The sequence below is a fragment of the Balaenoptera acutorostrata genome, chromosome 5 (assembly GCF_949987535.1).
Source record: "Balaenoptera acutorostrata chromosome 5, mBalAcu1.1, whole genome shotgun sequence".
NCBI classification, from domain to species: Eukaryota; Metazoa; Chordata; class Mammalia; order Artiodactyla; family Balaenopteridae; genus Balaenoptera; species Balaenoptera acutorostrata.
The window spans coordinates 40,442,342-40,464,799 of record NC_080068.1 but is presented as its reverse complement, the minus strand read 5'-3'; the positions used below and the strand labels follow the sequence as shown (position 1 = coordinate 40,464,799).

The 22,458-nt window shown below is 36.8% G+C and overlaps 1 protein-coding gene across 11 annotated transcripts in view; it reads left to right on the top strand.

Annotated features, from left to right (window-relative positions):
- Window positions 1-22,458, top strand: part of PTPN13 (protein tyrosine phosphatase non-receptor type 13) — a 242,081-nt gene that overhangs the window by 23,852 nt on the left and 195,771 nt on the right. Inside the window, exon 2 of one of the 11 annotated variants that reach the window (XM_057546710.1) lies at window positions 4,788-4,936. The exons of the other annotated variants lie outside the window; for them this stretch is intronic. The gene's annotated coding sequence lies outside the window, so the exon portion shown is untranslated. The remainder of the gene's footprint in view (window positions 1-4,787; window positions 4,937-22,458) is intronic. 11 annotated transcript variants of the gene reach the window in all.

Sequence of the window (22,458 nt, the reverse complement as noted above, 5' to 3'; positions counted from 1 at the left end):
ACGGGCCCAGTTGCTCCGCGGCATGTGGGATCTTCCCAGACCAGGGCTCGAACCCGTGTCCCCTGCATTGGCAGGCAGATTCTCAACCACTGCGCCACCAGGGAAGCCCCAGATTTTTTTTTTAAGGTATTCTTTTTTTTTTTTAACATCTTTATTGGAGTATAATTGCTTTACAATGTGTGTTAGTTTCTGCTTTATAACAAAGTGAATCAGCTATACATATACATATATCCCCATATCTCCTCCCTCTTGTGTCTCCCTTCCATCCTCCCTATTCCACCCCTCTAGGTGGTCACAGAGCACTGAGCTGATCTCCCCATGTGACTCAGCTGCTTCCCACTAGCTATCTATTTTACATTTGGTAGTGTATATATGTGAATGCTACTCTCACACTTCGTCCCAGCTTACCCTTTCCCTTCCCATGTCCTCAGGTCCATTCTCTACATCTGCATCTTTATTCCTGTCTTGCCCCTAGGTTCATCAGAACCTTCTTTTTTTTTTTTAGATTCCATATGTATGTGTTAGCGTACGGTATTTGTTTTTCTCTTTCTGACTTATTTCACTCTGTATGGCAGACTCAAGTTCCATCCACCTCACTACAAATGACTCAATTTTGTTTCTTTTTATGGCTGAGTAATATTCCATTGTATATATGTGCCACATCTTCTTTATCCATTCATCTGTCGATGGACACTTAGGTTGCTTCCATGTTCTGGCTATTGTAAATAGAGCTGCAGTGAACATTGTGGAACATGACTCTTCTTGAATTATGGTTTTCTCAGGGTATATGCCCAGTAGGGGGATTGCTGGGTCCTATGGTAGTTCTATTTTTAGTTTTTTAAGGAACCTCCATACTGTTCTCCATAGTGGCTTTATCAATTTACATTCCAACCAACAAGGCAAGAGGGTTCCCTTTTCTCCACACCCTTTCCAGCATTTATTGTTTGTAGATTTTTTGATGATGGCTGTTCTTACTGGTGTGAGGTGATACCTCATCGTAGTTTTGATTTGCATTTCTCTAATGATTAGTGATGTTGAGCATTCTTTCATGTGTTTGTTGGCAATCTGTATATCTTCTTTGGAGAAATGTCTATTTATGTCTTCTGCCCACTTTTGGATTGGGTTGTTTGTTTTTTGATATTGAGCTGCATGAGCTGCTTGTAAATTTTGGAGATTGGCAGGTGGATTCTTAACCACTGCACCACCAGGGAAGTCCCCTCTAATAGTTTTTTAAATATAAAATTTACACAGATGTGGGAGCCAGTGAGTTCAGATATCTTGTTTTTAGCTTCACATAGTTCAGAATGTGCTCTCTGGACTTACGGAAGGGAGAGAAACATACCCTTGTCTGTCCAAGGAGGTGATGAACCTCTCTGTTCAGGGAGCCAGCTCTTGTATCACCTCAGCTAGTTCTCTCACCAACTGAGTGGACTACAGGCCTAAGTTATTAAATATTTTTCTCTTTCATTTTTAAATAACAATTGTAACATTTTACAACATTACTTACAAGATCAGCTAACCAGAAGAAAAAGTAATTTGACTTGTACTATTAATAACAGTGTTGAAGTCACATGGGAATGGTTTAAAAATACCTATGGATAAAGATTGGTGCTTTTTAATGTGCTTGTATTTTCTTATGTTTAATAAACTTTTTCTTGTTTTAAAAGATAATTTATTTTAAACAAAAATGACAGTGTAGTATGGAGGTTACAACACATGTAAAAATAAAATGCATGGCGTCGGCACAAAAGTTGGGAGTAGAGCAATGAAAGTACAGTTGACCCTTGAATAACACCAGTTTGAACTGCATGGGTCTACTTATATGCCAGTTTTTTCAACAGTAAATACTATAGCACTTTGTGATCTGTGGTTGGTTGAATCTGTAGATGTGGGGGAACCACGTATATGGAGGGATGACTATAAGTTATACACAGGTTTTCAACTGCACAGAAGGTCAGTTCCCCTAATCCCTGTGTTGTTCAAGGGTTAACTATATACAATTGTGGGTTCTTATATGAAATGGTATAATATCGTGTCAAGGTAGACTGGGATAATTTAAAGATGTGTACTGTAAACTGTATAGCAATGACTAAAATAACAAAAAGAGTTATAGCTAAAAGCTAATGAAAGATATAAAATGGAATCATGAAAAATATTGTTAATCCAAAGGCAGGAAAATAAAAAAAGAGGTGAGAGGAAAAACAGATGGGACAAATAAAAAAAAAATAGCAAAACAATAAATACAACTATATTAATAATCACATTTAATGTAAATGGCTTAAACACCTCAATTAAAAGGCAGAGCTTGTCAGATTGCTTACAGTTTGGTCTTGATTTTTAAATCCAATCTTAATTGAAAGTAAAAGAATGGGAATTCCCTGGCAGTCCAGTGGTTAGGACTCGGCACTTTCGCTGCTGTGGCCCAGATTCAATCCCTGATTGGGGAACTAAGATCCTGCAAGCTGCATGGCATGGCCAAAAAAAAAAAAAAAAGAAAAGAAAGTAAAAGGGTGGAAAAGATATACCACGTTAATACTAATTAAAAGAAAATTGACTATATTAGTATGAAACAAAGTAGATCTCAGAATGAAGAATGTGACCAGGGTGAAAAAATATCATTTCATAATGACAACAGAGTCCATTCATTAAGAAGATGTAAGAGTTCTAAACATTTATGCACCTAATAACAGAGCCTCAAAATACTCAAAGCAAAAACAGAGCTGCAAGTAAAAATTGACAAATCCACAATTGTTGCTACAGATTTCAATATGCCTCTCTCAGGAGCTGACAAAACATACAGTCATACCTTGGAGATATTGTGGGTTCAGTTTCAGACCACCACGATAAATTGATCCTTACAAATATTTTGGTTTCCCAGTGCATATAAAAGTTATGTTTACACTATACTGTAGCCTATTAAGTATGCAGTAGCATTATCTCTAGAAAAACAATGTACTTATCTTAATTAAAAAATAATCAGCTTGCTTGACGCAGGGTTGCCACAAACCTTCAATTTGTAAAAACTCAAAATCTGTGAGGTAATAAAGTGAAGCTCAATAAAACAAGGTATGCCTGTAGAAAATGAGTAAGGTATAGAAGAGTTTAATAACATAACCAACTAACTTAACATTTATAGAACACACCACCCAACAACAACAGAATGCACATTCTTTTCTAGTGGACACAGAATAATTACCAAGGTAGTTCATGTTCTGGGCCACAAAACAAGTTTTAATGCATTTAAATGTATTCAAGTCATATAAAGTGTCTCTGGGAAATTCTCAAAAAGTTGAAAACTAACACACTTCTAAATAACCCATGGCTCAAAAAAGGAAATGAGAAAGTATATTGTTTGGGATACAAATGAAAACACAATATATAAAAATGTGTGGGATGTAAACTCCTAAAGCAAGACTTGGGGGAAAATTTATAGCACTAAATACCAATAGCAGAAAAAAAAATATGTCTCCAACCAGCTTTCTCTTAGAAAAAGAAGCAAAGTAGTAAGTAGTAGAAAAGTAAGTAGAAGAAAGGAAAGAATGAAGATCAGAGGAGAAATCAAACAGAAAAGAGAAAGGGAAAAAAAAAAAAAAAGCAAAAAAAAAAAAAAGCAATGAAACCTAAAGCTGATTCTTTGAGAAGAGCAAGTAAATGTATAAACCCCTAGCCAGACTGATCAGGAAAAAGAGAAGACACTAACTACCAATATAAGGAATGAGAGAGGTGACATTGCAACAGATTCTGCACTTATTAAAAGAATAGTAAGGGAATATTATCAGTGATTTTATGCCAATAAATTCAACAACTTAAAATGAAATAGACAATGAGAGCTACCAAAATATAGGCACTCTCCAACTTAGATATTACTGTATCTTCTGTTAGGAAATGAAAAATCTTCCTACCATGTTTCGTTTAATTTTTGCTTTTCTGGAGAAATTAAAATTATAAAACCCCAAAGAGTCTTCAGATAACTCTATTTTACTTTTACAGAATCAATTCTTTAGAAGGCTTGGAAAAGTACTTACAAAGATTCTTTCCATTACAAATGATAAAATTTTTTTATTTTAAAATACTGAACATAGCCTGGAGGTAGAAGGTTCAAATGTTTGTTCAGCAGCTCAGTCATGCATTTTATAAGGTTCTCTTTTGTTTGTTTGTTTGTTTTTTTTGGCCTACTGTTCTTCTGAATATTATCTTGAATCCTTAGGCTTAGGCTTTTACTCTAGTAGTTGCAATACATATAGCTGCCACAGTTCCAGATACCACCTATAGACATTTCACTGGCTAGTGTGTTGGGGGTTCCCAAGATCAACTCAGTTTCCATGATTTGCTAGGAGGACTCACAGGACTCTTCACAATAGAGTTATTACAACAAAAGGGTGCAAAGCAAAATCGACAGAGGGGGAAAAAGGCAGTGTGGCAAAGTCTGGAGGAAACCAGGAGCAAACTTCTAAGAGCCCTCTCTCAAGGGAATCACACAGGATTCATTAGTTTAAAGGAATTGCTCTTTATTGTAATATTGCAAATTTATTTTCACACAGGAGTCTTTGTCTACACTATTATATGGTTGATTTTCCAAATTGATGAGATATTTTTCAAAAAGGATCACCTTATTTACCATAAGAACTGTCATCATTTCTCAATGAAGTTATTATTTTTTGGTTTGACTTTTAAGAATTTCCTTTACGTTTGACAAAATGCTTTTATCATAGTCAATTAAATTGTCAATTCAAGTAAAAAACCAGTTGGAATTATCAGATAAATGTAATCACTTTGGACTTTTACAGTGGAACAAAAGCCATCAGAATTCATTTCCTGATATGAAAGTTGTGCTGTGTTGGCCATGGATTAAAACAGAACAGTCCTGTAATGAAGAATGTAAAACTTGTTTATCTAAAAATCTCCATACTAAAAGAATGGTACCAATTCCAATAAGGTATTTTTTGTTTTTTGTTTTTGTTTTTTATTTTTTGGCTGCGTTGGGTCTTTGTTGCTGTGCACGGGCTCTTTGTAGTTGCAGCAAGCGGGGGCTTCTCACTGCAGTGGCTTCTCTTGTTGTGGAGCACGGGCTCTAGGTGCATGGCTTCAGTAGTTGCAGCATGCAGGCTCAGTAGTTGCGGCGCACGGGCTTAGTTGCTCTGTGGCATGTGGGATCTTCCCGGACCAGGGATCGAACCCGTGTCCGCTGCATTGGCAGGCAGATTCTTAACCACTGCGCCACCAGGGAAGTCCCCAATAAAGTATTGTTGGTTTTGGAAATACCTCTGACATTAGACTGTTAACATATAGAGGAAGGCTTAAGAAAGCTGAAATGCCCTTCATAAAACAGACTTAAAAATTATGCTTCGTTTTTGAATGAAGAAAAAAACCTGTTAGGAATATAATTGCACTGCTTACTTAAGATTTAATTATTAATGGAAGTAAGAGATTGTCATCCAGGTTCTGATTTTTCACTAACAAGTTTGAATATGCTACTGAACTACATGTTAATGCTAACATATGTTAGCATATGTACACAGTTTGTTTTTAGCTTTTCCCCCTAAGATCTTAAGGATTAAATGGTCTACTGACTGGAACTAAGAATTTATGTTTTGTTAGTCTAAGTGAAATTTTGGAAGGCATATGCTATTGAGTTGATTTTGTTTTCCTTAACTGAATAATTTTAAGTTATGACTTGACTGACTTCCTAATAGTGCAGATGCAGAAATTACATAGTAACTATGCTAATAAAGTCTGGCAAGTCATTTTTTAAGTTGAACCACAAAAGTGGTCAAATACTGTCAATTTCTTATGATTCATCCTGATAATTGGGTATATTTCTATAATACAGGTACAAAGTGTTTTTAATTATTCAGTGGAATATTTGTGTAACTCTGCTTTGATTCTCATTTTCATTGCTTGCTGTCTATCAAACTTGAGACTTACTGCTTGTAACAAGCAGGAAGCAACTTGTCAGAAAATGACGGATGTATTAACTTGCATTCGTTATAGCATTTTATAGACAATATAATGTTAGACTTGGAAAACATGTTAGAGGTCACCTAAGGCCACCCCACTCACCTAGTATAGTAAGATTTGACAGCCCTATATGTAGTTATTTCCCTCTGTTTGACAACTTTAAGACATTACCTCAAAAGTTTTTCTGTATTGTTAGAAAGTCTATATTTTGAACCGTAAACTACCTAATTTTAACTCATTGGTTTCAATTCTGCATTCTGTGAGGAATACTCTAAAAAGACTACTCCTTCCAGATGGCAAATGTTTTAACATTAGAGGATAGGCATGCTCTATACTCCTACTCTCATCCCCAAGAGAAACAGTCTCAACTACTTCCAGCTGAGGTCATCGACTCAAAATTTTAAGATTTAAGGAACTTAGAGGATAATTCCACTGATTATCCGATTTACAAGGTCTGGGTGTTGTCAGTTTGAATTCCCCACATTGTCTGATACAGTGCCGTATAACTAATGAATACTAAATAAATGTTTATTATTTAAATGTGAGACTGAGAGGGTAAATGGAATTTAAGTTTATTCGATCATTCAATAAATACTTATTGAGAATCTACTTTGTGCCAGGCACTATTCTAGACATCTGGGGATACACCAGTTAACAAAAGAGACTGAAATGTCTGTCCTCTTCCTTTTTGTATTTGTGTGTGAGAGACATTCAATAAAAATTAAATTATAATATATTGTCAGGTATTGTAAATGCTATGAAGTATTACAAAATTGGATAAGGATGTGAGAGAAAGTTAGGGGCTGGGTGATCAGGTAAAACCTTTCTGTGAGGTCAAGAGCTTAATAAAGAGGTTTATCCATGTGGTTATTTGAGGCAAGAGTGGTGTAGACAACTGCAAGGGCTTGAGTCACTGTGGCTGGAGTTGAGTGTGTCAGGACTGAAGGGAAAAGTGAGTAGTTAAAGTGTAGAGGTAGTCTGGGGAAAAATCATGTAAGGAACTGTAAGCCTGAGTAGGGATCTGAGATTTCATTCCAAGTGGTGGGAAACCATGAAGCAGAAAAGTGACCTGATTAGGTTGCATTTGAAAAGGGTCATTACAGCAACTGTATTGGGAATAGACTACAAGGGGGCAAGAGAGGAAGCAAAAAGACCTGTTACGACCATATTGTTATAGATTTCTAGACTTTCCCTGTCCATTATGGTAGCCACAAGTTACAGGTGACCATTTAAATTTAAGTTAGTTAAAATTAAATAAAATTTAAAAATTCAGTTCCTCTCTTGCCCTGGCCACATTTCAAGGGCTCAGTAGTCATGTGTGGCTATTGACTTTAACCATCCTGGACAGCACAAATGTAAGATATATCCATCATCACAGAAAGTTCTGTTGGAGAGCACTGTTCTAGACAATATAGAGTAGACAATAGAGGTTTTGAAACTTATCAGATATATTCAAGATATATTTTGAAAGAAGAGGTAACAGGATTTTCTAACTGATTGGATGTGGGATATTAGGGAAAGAAAGAAATCAGGTGACTCCAAAGCTTGTTGCCTGAATAAATAGCTCAGTTCCATTTCAAAATGGGGACTGCTGGAGGAGAGATTTAGTAGTTGAAATACAGTTTTTGGTTTGATAAATGACATGCCTATTAGAGAGACTGAATATTAGAGATTGAATCACTGAATTTGATAACATGGACGTTACTGCTCTTTAAAATTTTTTTCAAAATACTCATTTTTCTATTTTTATTATTTGCCCTGTGATTCTTAGGTCTGAGTACTATGTACTTTTCCTATAAATGAGGATACAGTTGTTTAGGGTGTTAACATCAGAAAAGTATTCAAACTTCCAATTTCAGAAGGTTAACAGATTTATCAACTTAATTTCTTAAGTCTCTGCTTAAATGATAGTAAAGGAATAAAAATGCTAAAAACTCACAATAAAGAAGAGAACAGATGAGTGGCCATCTGTTTCTAGAAAAAAATTCAAAAAATTTTAAATGATCATAGGAGCAAAGGTACCTGAGGAAGCAAAGTGGAAGAAATCAAGCACCGAAAATGAAGAACGGGATAGAAAAGGGTGGACCCATTTTTATCCCACTGAACCCTGGAGAGACCTAGGACTCAGAAACATTAGATATGAAGGGGAGCAGGAGTGCGATGTGCTATGGAAGCAAAGATGTGAACTGAAATATTTAATATGTATTATTAGTGCTTCAGTTTCTAAAATTCTATTAAATTATTAGTATTTTAAGGAATATTTAACATCAATCAGTGAAGATTCAAAGTGTACACAGTATATCATTTTTTCTGTTTATATTTTTCAAAGCATTAAACAAAAATTCAAGGCACTCCATGCCTTGACCGTGTACTCCTCGTATGCTGAACCCCTATTTATCTTTAATTTTGAGGGGGAAAACCCAGATACATGTCTCACATAATTAGAAAGGAGTGGAGGGAATTACAGTGGAATATTAAATATGAAAGACCCATTTTCAGGTTCTTCCTCTCCCATTTCTTTCCCTTTGCCTCAGAAACAAGGGGGAATTAGGAAGAATTACCTCTTAGCTACATGATAGGGCAAATTCAATACAATTAAATCCACCGCCTCACTCTTGTGCGCCCCACCCCAGTTCTCTCTGTAATTCCCAGAAGTGAAACTGCTTTACCTGAATTTAGACCCGTTAGAAAGAGGAGAGAGTTATGCACTGATTTAGGGAAAACCATCTTGTAAAAATACTGTTTCTTTTGTTAAATAGGGATTTACTTATATAATGTATATAAATAAATACATTTTGTGATATAACTGGAATATTAAATTTAATTGAGGTATATTGTATGTTTCATTGTATTAGCAATGTTGGCTATTTAGACAGGAGGTTCTGAGGTTTAGTGATGAGTCATGAAATTTGGAGAAAGAGGTTCTAGAATGTTTTTGCTCTGTTCTCCTGCACAAATAGCCCGTAAGTGTTAATGAGCCCATTAATTGAACCATCTTGCTAAGTCATCCATTTTTCCTTAAGAATAGAATTTCCTTAAGCTTGTGTTTCCTATACTTTATTCATGAGTACTACCATCATAATCTTTGCCATATCCTAATGCTATTTACTTAATATTTTTAAATATCTCATTTTTATGTTTAATTTTATTTATTTAAAAAGGAAATCTTAGCTCAGGATTATTTTCTTATATGGAAAACTAGTAAAGTGTTCTGTAAGTAGAAGGTAAATGCAAAAGTGAGTATCATTTTGAAACATAAAAACATAATAATGTTATTAAATGCGAGCTATGATAGAGTGGCCTACCTGAGCAGCAGTGCTCCAAGCTTAGGACATGTCTCTATTTGTTGAAAGGGGAGCATTAGCAAATAAAACTAACTAGCACTAAACTGGAACTTTCTCCATGACCTAATCAGGAGTATTGAAAGAGAATTTAAAACAGAGTAACTTGCTTATTGTGAAATTCAGTTTTCTAAAATTTAGCTGCAGAAAGTCTCTCTCACCACTAGCATTACTCTTAGAAAAGCTTCACCTTAAGCCAAATGTAATAATCAGGGATGTTAGAAAAGACATTTAGAGATATAGAAATGTGTTGTGGTGATAGGAGTTAAATTTTGGGTCTCTTCCTACAGCCCCTTTCCACTCCTCCTAAGAAATGAAAGACCTCAGGCTATGGAAGGCTTCCAGAATTGTCTCTCTTCCCTTTCTGGATTTTAATGCAGTTTCAGCATGTTTGCTTACTTTTAAAGCAAGCAATGCCTTTTCCTCTTTTAAGTTAAATTTTTCCTTTGTACTAGATATTTAAAATATCAAAGAACTTGAATTTTCTTTCTTCATCTATAGGTTAAGCCCATCTCAGGCTAGTGTGCTTGCAAATGTAATCTACATTCTCCTTTTCTTTATCAAATTTCCATCTGTGAACTGCCAGAAAGACTGAAAAATCCAGTTTGTTTTTTGTATTTCTTCACTGAAATCTCTCACTAATTTTTAATAATAATAGTTAACATTTATTAAGCAATTATGTGCCAGGCACATGTTCAAAGCCTGTTGCATGTATTAACTCAGAAGTCCCCATTTTTTAGATGAAGAAATTCACAGTGCTTGAGTTCACATCCCAGCTCCACAATTTACTCGCTGTATGATCTTGGGCAATTTATTTAATCTCTGTGCCTCAGCTCCTCATTTGTAACATGGGATAATCATAGTATCTACCTCATGGAATTGTTGCAATAACACAGTAATTTCCTGTGCTACCCAACAGATTTGTTAAAGGGCTAAGTGTCTCTTGCTTAATATACTCAGTCTGCCCATTAACTCATTTCAGAAGCCAAATCTTTCTTGGTTTGTTTTTTGTTTGTTTGCTTGTTTGTTTTGTGGGGTTTTTTTGTTTTTTGTTTTGTTTGTTTGTTTGCAGTTTGGCATTAGAGAAAAAAAGATATTCTAAAACTTGTAAAGTTCTTACAACAGGACTAAAGATACTTACCTTTCCTGTTCTTGGAGATACTGAAAAAGGTTTCCTTATTGGCCGTTTTGACAAGTTCCTTATTCTGTAAAGTTATGACTAGAAAGAACCAAAATTTAGTGATGGTTTTCTTATGAGTATATAATATTTGAAATTTGAGTTGATACATTTTTTTTTAACAGTGTCAGTAATTTAGTGTGTGTTCTTAGATAAACCATTTCATAAAGTTGTCTCTTTAACCAAAGCCCAGTTTCAAATGAGGTGTTTGGAAATTAAGAACTCTAAAAAGAAAAAAGAAAACGATACCTCTTGAGCCCTGTAGTGGAATGATCTCTTATGGTATTTGTGTAGTACCCCTAATTTAAAAGTTAGCTTTCTAAAAAAAAAAAAAAGTGAAAATGGAACTGTTCTGGGAGGATACTGAAAGTTGAGAACATGATCAGAGATTTCATCCATTTAGATACATGAAATCTTTTGTTTACATGATTACAACAGAGGTGTTTTTGAGAGTGTTCAATCCATATAGGCTATGATGTCACTAACATTACATATGACATAAATAACAGAAAACAAGATGTTATGCATCATATTCTCTGAATCATAATGTTCATATATACTGGGTCACATTCTCCTTGAGTAACAAACACAGAACATAATTTACTCACTACTGTGCTCATTAATCAGATGCCAATTCTTCAGTCTTGTTTGTGCAATCCAGATTACTGGGGTGCTAGCCGTATGCAGTTACTCTTAGATATTGTCAAATAGATAGTCTCTACTCTGAAGGTAATTTTAGAAATAAATGTCAAATAACTTTACTTGGCAGTTCCAGCTCTTTCCGTCTCATTACCTGAGTGTTTACAACTAACTGATTACTGCTGAAGATTCCCCTATTTTCGTTTAGGTGTCCGTTGTCTTTGGAAGCCTCTCCTATGTTTCTCTTGAATCCTTTCCTGTTTCTCCCTAAAACACAGATTTACAATGTAACCCTCTGTCACAGAGGCTACCCACTACCTCTAACTGGATCTTGTGTTTTGGATCTTGTGTTTCCAGTTTCTCACTGGCATATTGAATTCCTTACACTCAGAAGGCAGACAAAGCCTGGGCAGGAGTGCACATGTGCTACTGCTCCTGTGTCATTCATCTTTTCCTTTCCCTCTCTTGCTGTCCTTCTCCCTCTCCTCTTCCTCCTTCCTAACATCAATAGCTATGACCCAACTAGCAAAATCAGATGTGCTAAGAGTTTTTCCTTAAAACATTTTAATTGACCTTAATAAGTTCTGTTATTCATCATTTGTAATAGAATCCATAACGGACAGAACCTTAAACAAACACTATTCTTTCTTTTTTAAATTTTTTATCTTATACATCTTTATTGGAGTATAATTGCTTTACAGTGTTGTGTTAGTTTCTGTTTTACAACAAACTGAAACAGCCATATGCCTACATATATCCCCATATCCTCTCCCTCTTGAGCCTCTCTCCCACCCTCCCTATCCCACCCCTCTAGGTCCTCGCAAAGCACGGAGCTCATCTCTCTGTGCTATGCTGCTGCTTCCCACTAGCTATCTGCTTTACATTTGGTAGTGTATATATGTCCATGCCACTCTTACTTCGCCCCAGCTTCCCCCCCACCCCATGTCCTCAAGTCCATTCTCTATGTCTACATCTTTATTCCTGCCCTGCCACTGGGTTCATCAGTACCACTTTTTTTAAATTAATTAATTTATTTATTCATTTTTGGCTGTGTTGGGTCTTCGTTTCTGTGCGAGGGCTTTCTCTAGTTGCGGCAAGCGGGGGCCACTCTTCATCGCGGTGCGCGGGCTTCTCACTATCGCGGCCTCTCTTGTTGCGGAGCACAGGCTCCAGACGCGCAGGCTCAGTAGTTGTGGCTCACGGGCCCAGTTGCTCCGCGGCATGTGGGATCTTCCCAGACCAGGGCTCGAACCCGTGTCCCCTGCATTGGCAGGCAGATTCTCAACCACTGTGCCACCAGGGAAGCCCCATCAGTACCCTTTTTTTTTTTAGATTCCGTATATATGTGTTAGCATACGGTATTTGTTTTTCTCTTTCTGACTGACTTCACTCTGTATGACAGACTCTAGGTCCATCCACCTCACTACAGATAGTTCAACTTCATTTCTTTTTATGGCTGAGTTATATTCCATTGTATATATGTGCCACATCTTCTTCATCCATTCACCTGTTGATGGACATAGGTTGGTTCCATGTCCTGGCTATTGTAAATAGTGCTGCAGTGAACATTGTGGTGCATGTCTCTTTTTGAATTATGTTTTTCTCAGGGTATATGCCCAGCAGTGGGATTGCTGGGTCATATGGTAATTCTATTTTTTTGCTTTTTAAGGAACCTCCATACTGTTCTCCATAGTGGTTGTATGAATTTACATTCCCACCAATGGTGTAGGAGGGTTCCCTTTTCACCACACCCTCCCCAGCATTTACTATTTCTAGCTTTTTTGATTATGGCCATTCTGACCGGTGTGAGGTGATACCTCACTATAGTATTGATTTGCATTTCTCTAATGATTAGTGATGTTGAACATCTTTTCATGTGCCTCTTGGCCATCTGTATGTCTACCTTGGTGAAATGTCTATTTAGGTCTTCCGCACATTTTTTAACTGGATTGTTTGTTTTTTTGATATTGAGTTCCATAAGCTGTTTGTGTATTTTGGAGATTAATCCTCTGTCTGTTGTTTCATTTGCAAATATTTTCTCCCTTTCTGAGGGTTGTCTTTTTGTCTTGTTTATGGTTTCTTTTGCTGTGCAAAAGCTTTTAAATTTAAGTCCCTAAATAAATAAATAAATTTAAGTCCCATTTGTTTATTTATTTTCTATTTTATTTTTTAAAAATATCTACTTGGTTGTGCATTTTTTTAAATTTTATTTATTTATGTATTTGGCTGCGTTGGGTCTTTGTTGCTGTTCATGGGCTTTCTCTAGTTGCGGTGATCAGGGGCTACTCTTCGTTGCAGTGCTCAGGCTTCTCACTGCGGTGGCTTCTCTTGTTGCAGAGCACAGGCTCTAGGCACAGGGCTTCAGTAGTTGTGGCACACCGGCTCAGTAGTTGTGGTTCATGGGCGCCAGAGCACAGGCTCAGTATTTGTGGCGCATAGGCTTAGTTGCTCTGCGGCACGTGGGATCTTCCCGGAGCAGGGCTCGAATCCGTGTCCCCTGCATTGGCAGGCAGATTCTCAACCACTGCGCCACCAGGGAAGCCTGGGTGCATAAACATTTCTAATTGTTATATCTTCTTCTTGGCATGATCCCTTGAGCATTATGTAGTGTCCTTCCTTATTTCTTGTAACAGTCTTTATTTTAAAGTCTATTTTATCTGTTATGAGTATTGCTACTCCAGCTTTCTTTTGATTTCCATTTGCATGGAATATCTTTTTCCATCCCTTCACTTTCAGTCTGTATGTGTCCCTAGGTCTGAAGTGGGTCTCTTGTAGACAGCATATAGAGGGGTCTTGTTTTTGTATCCATTCAGCAAGCCTGTGTCCTTTGGTTGGAGCATTTAATCTATTCACATTTAAGGTAATTATTGATGTGTATGTTCCTATGACCATTTTCTTAATTGTTTTGGGTTTGTTTTCATAGGTCCTTTTATTCTCTTGTGTTTCCCACTTAAAGAAGTTCCTTAGCATTTGTTGTAGAGCTGGTTTGGTGGTGCTGAATTCTCTTAGCTTTTGCTTGTCTGAAAAGCTTTTGATTTCTCTGCCATATCTGAATGAGATCCTTGCTGGGTAGAGTAATCTTGGTTGTAGGTTTTTCTTTTTCATCACTGCCACTCCCTTCTTGCCTGCAGAATTTCTGCTGAAAAATCAGCTGATAATTTTATGGGGATTCCTTTGTATGTTATTTTTTGCTTTTCTCTTGCTGCTTTTAATATTTTTTCTTTGGATTTAATTTTTGTTAGCTTGATTAATATGTGTCTTGGTGTGTTTCTCCTAGGGTTTATCCTGCATGGCACTCTCTGCACGTCCTGGCTTGGGTGACTATTTCCTTTCCCTTGTTAGGGAAGTTTTCCACTATAATCTCTTCAAATACTTTCTCAGACACTTTCTTTTTCTCTTTTTCTTCTGGGACCCCTATAGTTTGAATGTTGGTGCATTTAGTGTTGTCCCAAAAGTCTCTGCGATTGTCTTCAATTCTTTTCATTATTTTTTCTTTATTCTCCTCCTCGGCAGTTATTTCCACCATTTTGTCTTCCAGCTCACTTATTCGTTATTCTGCCTCAGTTATTCTGTCATTGATTTCTTCTAGTGTATTTTTCATTTCAGTTATTGTGTTGTTCATCTCTGTTTGTTTGTTCTTTAGTTTTTCTAGATCTTTGTTAAACATTTCTTGTATTTTCTCAATCTGTGTCTCCATTCTATTTCCGAGATTCTGGATCATCTTTACTATCATTACTCAATTCTTCTTCAGGTAGGTTGCCTATTTCCTCTTCGTTTATTTGGTCTTGTAGGTTTTTACCTTGCTCCTTCATCTGTGACGTATTTTTTTGCCGTCTCTTTTTTTTTTTTTTTTTTTGGTGGGTGGGATTGTGTTCCTGTCTTACTTGTTGTTTGGCCTAAGTCTTCCAACAATGGAGTTTGTAGGCTGTTGGGTAGAGCTGGTTCTTGGTGCCGAGGTGAAGACTTCTGGGAGACCTCACTCTGATGAATATTCACTGATTTCTGAGGTTCTCTGTTAATCCAGTGGTTCAGACTTGGAACGCCCACTGCAGGAGCTTTGGCCAAACCCCTGGCTTGTGAACCAGGATCCTAAAAGCCACGTGGGGTGGCAAAAAAAAAAAAAAAAAAAAAAAAAGAAAAATAACAAAGAGTAAGAAATAAAATTAGACTAAGAAATGGTTCTCTTGGGGGTTCCTCCCATCTCGTTGGGCTTCAAGGTCCCCCACCAGCGTCCAGCAGGTGCCCTCGTTGTGGGGGAGACACAAACTCCGCATCTTCCCACGCTGCCATCTTGGCTCTGCCCTCAACACTATTCTTTCTTAAAATTCTCTCTGTTTTGTGCCTCCAAAAGGTCATTTGAGTTAATATTGCAACTCTGTCATTTGGTCATTTTATTTTCTGTCTTCAAATTGCACATTAAATAATTGCACAGCTTTTGTAAAATTCTATTGCATTTATCTTCAGACTAGTATAGTATAGAAAATAGGACCATTGCTCTATTCCATGCCCTATATGTACCTGTCTGAACATTAATTATGAGTTTTACTTTTTATCATGTATTTTAGCTTAGATTTTTCTGGTAATGTTAATAAAGACTAATTCTTCAAAAACAGATGCTGTAGTTTTGAAAGCGATAATTGCCAAATACGTAATGTAAGCTTACAGAGAATCTTTGCTAATATCAAAATAAATACATAAAATCCTTTTCAAAGTAAGGAAATGGGGCTTCCCTGGTGGCGCTCAGTGGTTGAGAATCCGCCTGCCTATGCTGGGGACATAGGTTCAATCCCTGGTCCGGGAATATCCCACATGCCGCTGAGCAACTGAGCCCGTGCACCACAACTACTGAGTCTGTGCTCTAGAGCCTGTGAGCCACAACTACTGAGTCCACGTGCTGCAACTACTGAAGCCCATGTGCCTATAGCCCGTGCTCCGCAAAAAGAGAAGCCACTGCAATGAGAAGCCTGTGCACCACAACGAAGAGTAGGCCCAACTTGCCACAACTGGAGAAAGCCTGCGTGCGAGAATGAAGACCCAACACAGCCAAAAATAAATAAATAAATTAAAAAAAAAAATAAAGTAAGCAAATGAAGGCTAGAAAAAACTTACCTACTTGCTGTCCATTTAATTCACTTGCTTCTAGGGTTTAAGGTGAGAGGAAAAAATTGGACTTTAAAAGGATAACCAATTTGTGTTAAACAAATTAATGGTGTAAGGGATTACTGTTTTAGATTAAAGAGACACACTCCTACTCAGTCTCCTTTTCTTATTTATCCTCATTCTTCTGTCCTTAGGTATCTCTTCTGTCTGCATGTATTGCCTTAGAGATCACATGAAATTTCAGGGCTTTAGAATACCATCTGTATGCTGACAATCTCTACATGTGTATCTTCATCCCAGACTTCTCCCATAAACTCCAGACTCATGTATGCCAGCTATCTACTTGGCATCTTCACTGGAATGTCTAATCAGCACTGCAAAATTAACGTGTACAAATTGAACTCTGAAACTGCTTCCAAACCAACTCCTCACAGTCTTCTCTATCTTAATAACAACTCCATCTTGCCACTTTCTCAGGGCACAGAGCGTCCATATCAGGACATCCTTCAAAATATTTCCAAAATTTGATCACTTCCTAGATGTCTCACAGCTACCATCTTGGGTTAAGCTACCAATATTTCTTGCCTGGATTATTGCCACAGCCTCCTAATTGTCTCCTTGCTTCTACCCTTGCCCTTCTATAGTCAGTTCTCAAAATAGCAGCCAGAGTGATCCTTTTAAAACAGCTCAGATCACATCTCTCAAAACCTTCCCATAAGCTTTCCATTTCAGTGTACATGTTAGAGTTTCTTCAGTGGCCTGGAAGACCCTATATAGTTTATCTTCAATTTTTTCTTCCTCTCACTCAGTTTGTTTCTCCTTGCTGTTCCTGGGACATCCTCTTGCCTCAGGGATTTTTCAGTTTCTGCACAGAATGTTCTTTCCCAGATATCTCTGCTCTACTTACCCTCTTACCTCCTTTAGATCTTTGCTCAAATGACAAATTCTCACTAAGGACTTTTCTTGACTATTTTATTTTAAATGTGTACTCTCTAACCTGCTGGGTATTCATTAGCCATCCTTGTGGAGTTATTTTCCTCTATAGCTTTTATAACTATATGCTCTTCTATTTACTTATTTATTTATTGTCTTTCTCTTCTAATAGAATGTAAACTCCATGGGACTTGGTGTTTTTATCTGGTTTGTTCACTGATGTATCTTCAGTGTCTAAAAGAGTGTCTGGCTTATAGTGGGTATTAAATATTTGTTGATTTAATGAATAAAAATCTAGTACCTATCAATGCCAAGCACACAATAGAGTTTTAATAAATATTTAAATGAATGAATGAATGAGTGGTTAAATAATATAGTTGATGGATCATCTTATTCTCTCCCAATCTCTTTGACTCTCTTCTAGCTTTCTTTTCTTTTTTAAATTGAGGTTTGTCGACATATTATGTAAGTTTCAGGTGTACAACATAGTGATTCACAATTTTTAAAAGTTATACTCCATTTATAGTTATTATAAATTATTGGCTATAGTCCCTGTGTTATATAATACATCTTTGTAGCTAATTATTTTATACATAGTAGTTTGTACCTCTTAATCTCCTACCCCTATCGTGCCCCTTCCCCCCTCCCTCGCCCCACTGGTAACCACTAGTTTGTTCTCTGTATCCGTGAGTGTGTTTCTTTTTTGTTATATTCACTAGTTTGTTGAGGAACTGACTTCCTTCCGACTCCAGGGGCAACCATGAAATAGACCAACTGGGGACCTGTATTCTCATTATGATATGATATATAATTCTATGGTTATATGCTGCAACTCCAGTAGTCTCTTTGCTTTGGTTTTCTAGTTTTCTATACTGAAAGAGTACCACTTAAAATAGCCCTTTATCATCAGTTAGTTTAAGAGCCTCTAATTGCTAGAAATCAAGGATGAGCATGATAAGGAAGTACTCAACTGGCTGATCTCTGATTCATAGGGAAAGTCTGACATTGATTGCTCCTCTTTTAGAATTGATTAATATCAAGATGATCATAGGAGTTATTGGAATTGAGAGGTAAAGTTTTATCCGAAGATGTTTAGAGCAATAATTCTTTAACATTATTGTGTATGAGAATTACCAGGGGAGCCATGGATTCCTGAATACACACTGAAAGAAAGTCAGTTTTTGCACTATGTAAGCAAATGGACATGTGTACCAATCGTTTTGAAACACGTCACAGGGACTACATCACTCAGCCAATGAGGCCTTTAGGCAAGAAGTCCTCTTCCTGACTTTTCTCCATCTGCTCACATGCTTCTTTCCCTTTGACTGCAGTGGACCTGATGAAACATCTGAAGGGTAATCAATTCCTTTGTGACCTTGCCTACTGATCGCCCACCTCCTCCTGTACCTTCAACCTCTTTACTGGCTCTTTCCCTCAGCATATACACAGAGTCCCTTATATATTTAAAATCAAAGCAAACATTATCCACCCTCACCTTTAAATTTATCCTCCTAACTTTACTCCTTCTGTTACCAACCAAGTTTCAAAAATTAATCAGCACTTACAATTCAGCATCAATTTGCTTCCTCTCCTACTTGACTAAAATTTCTTTGAATAAAGTTACCTATAACATCCAGAGAGCCAAATATGTATGCTGTCATATTGCATGACTTCTCTGTGTTGTTTGAGAATGATAAAGATAAATAACAATTATTGATATTCTCTATCAGGTCCTGAACTGTATGTATCTCTTTTAATTCTTGCCAATTTCCCATAAGATAGGAACTGTTAATAACTTGCTTTAAGAAGAAGACTGAGCCTAGAAATATTAATTTGCCGAAAGTCACAGAGCTAGTGATCTGAACCTGGGCAACGTGGCACAAAACTCCACATTCTTAATCTTGAGTTCTACCAATCTCCTGTTTGAAACTTCTCTTTCATTCTCTCTAACATAGTAATCTTACGGTTTTCTTCTTATTTCTCTGGCTATTCCTTTGCAGGTGCCTTTGCAGGCTCTTTTCCCTCCTCTAACTTTTAAATGCTTCTTTAGTGCCTCTAGGTCTCTGTACTTGACTTTTTTTCTTTATATACTCTTCCTGAGTGACTTTATCCAAACTCATGATTTTGTCCATCATTTACATACTAATCACTTCCAAATCTATAGTTCAAGACCTCTATTAGTTCCACTCTATAATTAAAATAAGCCTTTAAAAATACAAATTTTGTCACTTTATGCCTCACCCTGAAATTTGTCAATGCCTCTTCATAGGTTTCAGTGTAAAATTCAAACTACTTAGCAAATCACAAAAACATCTTACATGATCTGGCACCTACTCATTGCTACAGCCTCATCGCTTGTCTCCCCTCCCCCTTCTCTAGACAATCTACAGAATTTGAACATCTCCTACTGTTTTATATCTCAGTTTTCAGGTTTACAGGTATTCCTTTGCCTGGAAGACCTTAACTCTAACTCTTCTGTATCCTCTTCATCTGCCTTACTCCTCTGTTTGAGACTTGAAACAAAGATTAATTTGAGAGATTAAGAATGAATAAGCAACAGTTCTTATTGACAAGACTAAGGCAAAAGAAAGGAAAAAAGAAGTCAAAGAAGAGGGACTTTGAGCCTGATAGCTATAGGAATAGTAGTTGCATTAATCTGTTTGGAATGGTGAGAGTGGCTGATTTGGAGGAAAATACTGTTGTTTTTTTTTTGGCCATGCGGCTTGTGGGATCTCAGTTTCCTGACCAGGGACTGAACCCGGGTCATGGCAGTGAAAACCCGGAATCCTAACCACTGGACCACCAGGGAGCTCCCTAGATGTATTGAATTTGATACAAGAGGACAGTATCTACCCAGGCAAAAAAGTACAGTACGTAGTTAAATTTAAAAATCTAGAATTTGGAACAAGGTTTTCTCAAGGCTGGAGATAGATTTAGGAATAATCTGCCCTAAGGTGATTAGGTGAAGTCTTGGCAGTGGATGCATTCTCCAATAAAAACTGGATATAGAGAACACTTCTAGCTTTATGAGAGTAGATGGAGATTATATGAGTTAAAATTAATTTTGATGTTGAGTGGCATTGATTAGAGTTAAAAGACATAATGTGATGTAATCTGAAATTAAACTCAGAATTTTGACAAGTGAATTGTAGAGGGGAGTGCATTATTCCAGTTGTTCTAATCTGTAATACATTAATATTCAATTTGAATAATTTATCCAAAGTGATTTTACCATTATTTGTCTATAAGCCAGAATTCTTTTATCTTCTCATGTAAAAAGGGTTCCTTTGCTTTTGCATATTAATCATTCTTATTTATAACAGTTGCACAAGAGTACCTTATAGTTAATTAAAATAAAAATTAGATATGAATACTATACTTTGAAAAACACATCTTTATAGATTTAGTTGGATTGCCACAAAGTAAGGGAGTGGCCCAAACCACATGGTTTGAAATTGGGTTCATGAGTTCTTGCAAGTCATGTCATTATTTAAATTACAAGTAATAATCTAATTTAGTTGTCACAATTATATTAGATAAAATAAAAATGGCAAAATGAACAGCAGTATTCAGTATGAATATCTCTTGTGTCACTGCTTAGTATTTTTAGATTTGGGTTTTAGATTTAATGAATTTATTGTTTAGGTATAAAAAGTAGATGTTTTACACAACATTTCCATTTTTTAAATATTTCAGAATGGAAATTGGTAATATCAAAATCACTTTTAGAACAGAGCAGTTTGAGTAGAATTTTGGCTGTCTCCAAATATCAAGTTGAAATTACTCTTTTTTTTTTTTTTTTTTTTTAATTTATTTATTTATTTATTTATTTATTTATGGCTGTGTTGGGTCTTCGTTTCTGTGCGAGGGCTTTCTCTAGTTGTGGCAAGCGGGGCCACTCTTCATCGCGGTGCGCGGGCCTCTCACCATCGCGGCCTCTCTTGTTGCGGAGAACAGGCTCCAGACGCGCAGGCTCAGTAATTGTGGCTCACGGGCCTAGTTGCTCCGTGGCATGTGGGATCTTCCCAGACCAGGGCTCGAACCCGTGTGCCCTGCATTGGCAGGCAGATTCTCAACCACTGCGCCACCAGGGAAGCCCTGAAATTACTCTTGTAATTACTGGAGCATGCCTAGGTTTGTTATGTTTCATCTGTGACTTGTGAAGTTATTGGGGCTTACTCTTTTCACTGATTTTTGTCTAGAGTCAGAGTTGATTTGTCCACATTAATACAGAAAGACACCTACTACCTTATTTTACAACAGTATAAATTTACAGTATAAATTTGGGGGTAAATTTAGTACGGTATAAATTTACCCCCAAATATTTAGGTTTAGAAGATTTGTATAGATTTGTAAGAAAGGACAAGAGGAGAAGACAAATATCACTTTCTCCTTCAATATTCAACTTTTAGTATTGGGTTGGCCACAAAGTTCGTTTGCGTTTTCCCATAACATCTTACCGAAAAACCTGAACGAACTTTTTGGCCAACCCAGTATTTGCCAGGTGAGTAGTGTTTGTTGCCTTCTGCCTTTTAACACCTCTAATAGCTGGCTTCTTGCTTCTCAGTTAGATCATAACTGTAGAAGTATTGCCTGATCTTGAGAATGCTAAATGTTAGAAAATCAGGAAAGTAGCAAGAGCCTCTTTAATAGACTGTCGCTGTTTGTCTTGCTTATGCTAGTTACTTCACTTCTGAGTTAAGTGAGCTTTGGTCAACTTTTCTGGACCATCTAACATTACATCCCAAACAGTATATGATACAAGCAGCTCAGTGCAAATTGCTTTGTCAATTAAAACATGAAGTAAGAAGTTTGTAAAAAACTTGATGTCTAGAAAGACAAGATTAACTTACTCAGAATGTTCCGTCTCTTACAAGATCCACTTTAATGGTCTGAAAGCATTATCCTCAATCTTCAGAAGTATAATAAGAGGACTTAGTTTGTTACATTTTCTTCAGAATCTATACCCAGGTTGTATTAGTTTTCTATTGTTGTATAATAAATTACCACGAGGTTAGTAGCTTCAGACAACACATTTATTTTCTTACAGTTCCTGTGGGTCAGGAGTCCAGGTACAGGTTAACTGGGTCCCCTGCTCAGGGTCACACCAGGCTGAAATCTCATCTGAATCTTGGAGGTCTTCTTCTAATCCCACTGGTTGTTTGGCAGGATTCAATTACTTGTAGCTGTAGATCTAAATTTATCATTTTCTTGCTGACTGTCAGCTGGGGTCTGCTCTCTGCTCAACAGTGTTACCATGAGGTCATTGCCATGTGGTCCCCTCCATAGGCAGTTGACAGCATGGTTGTT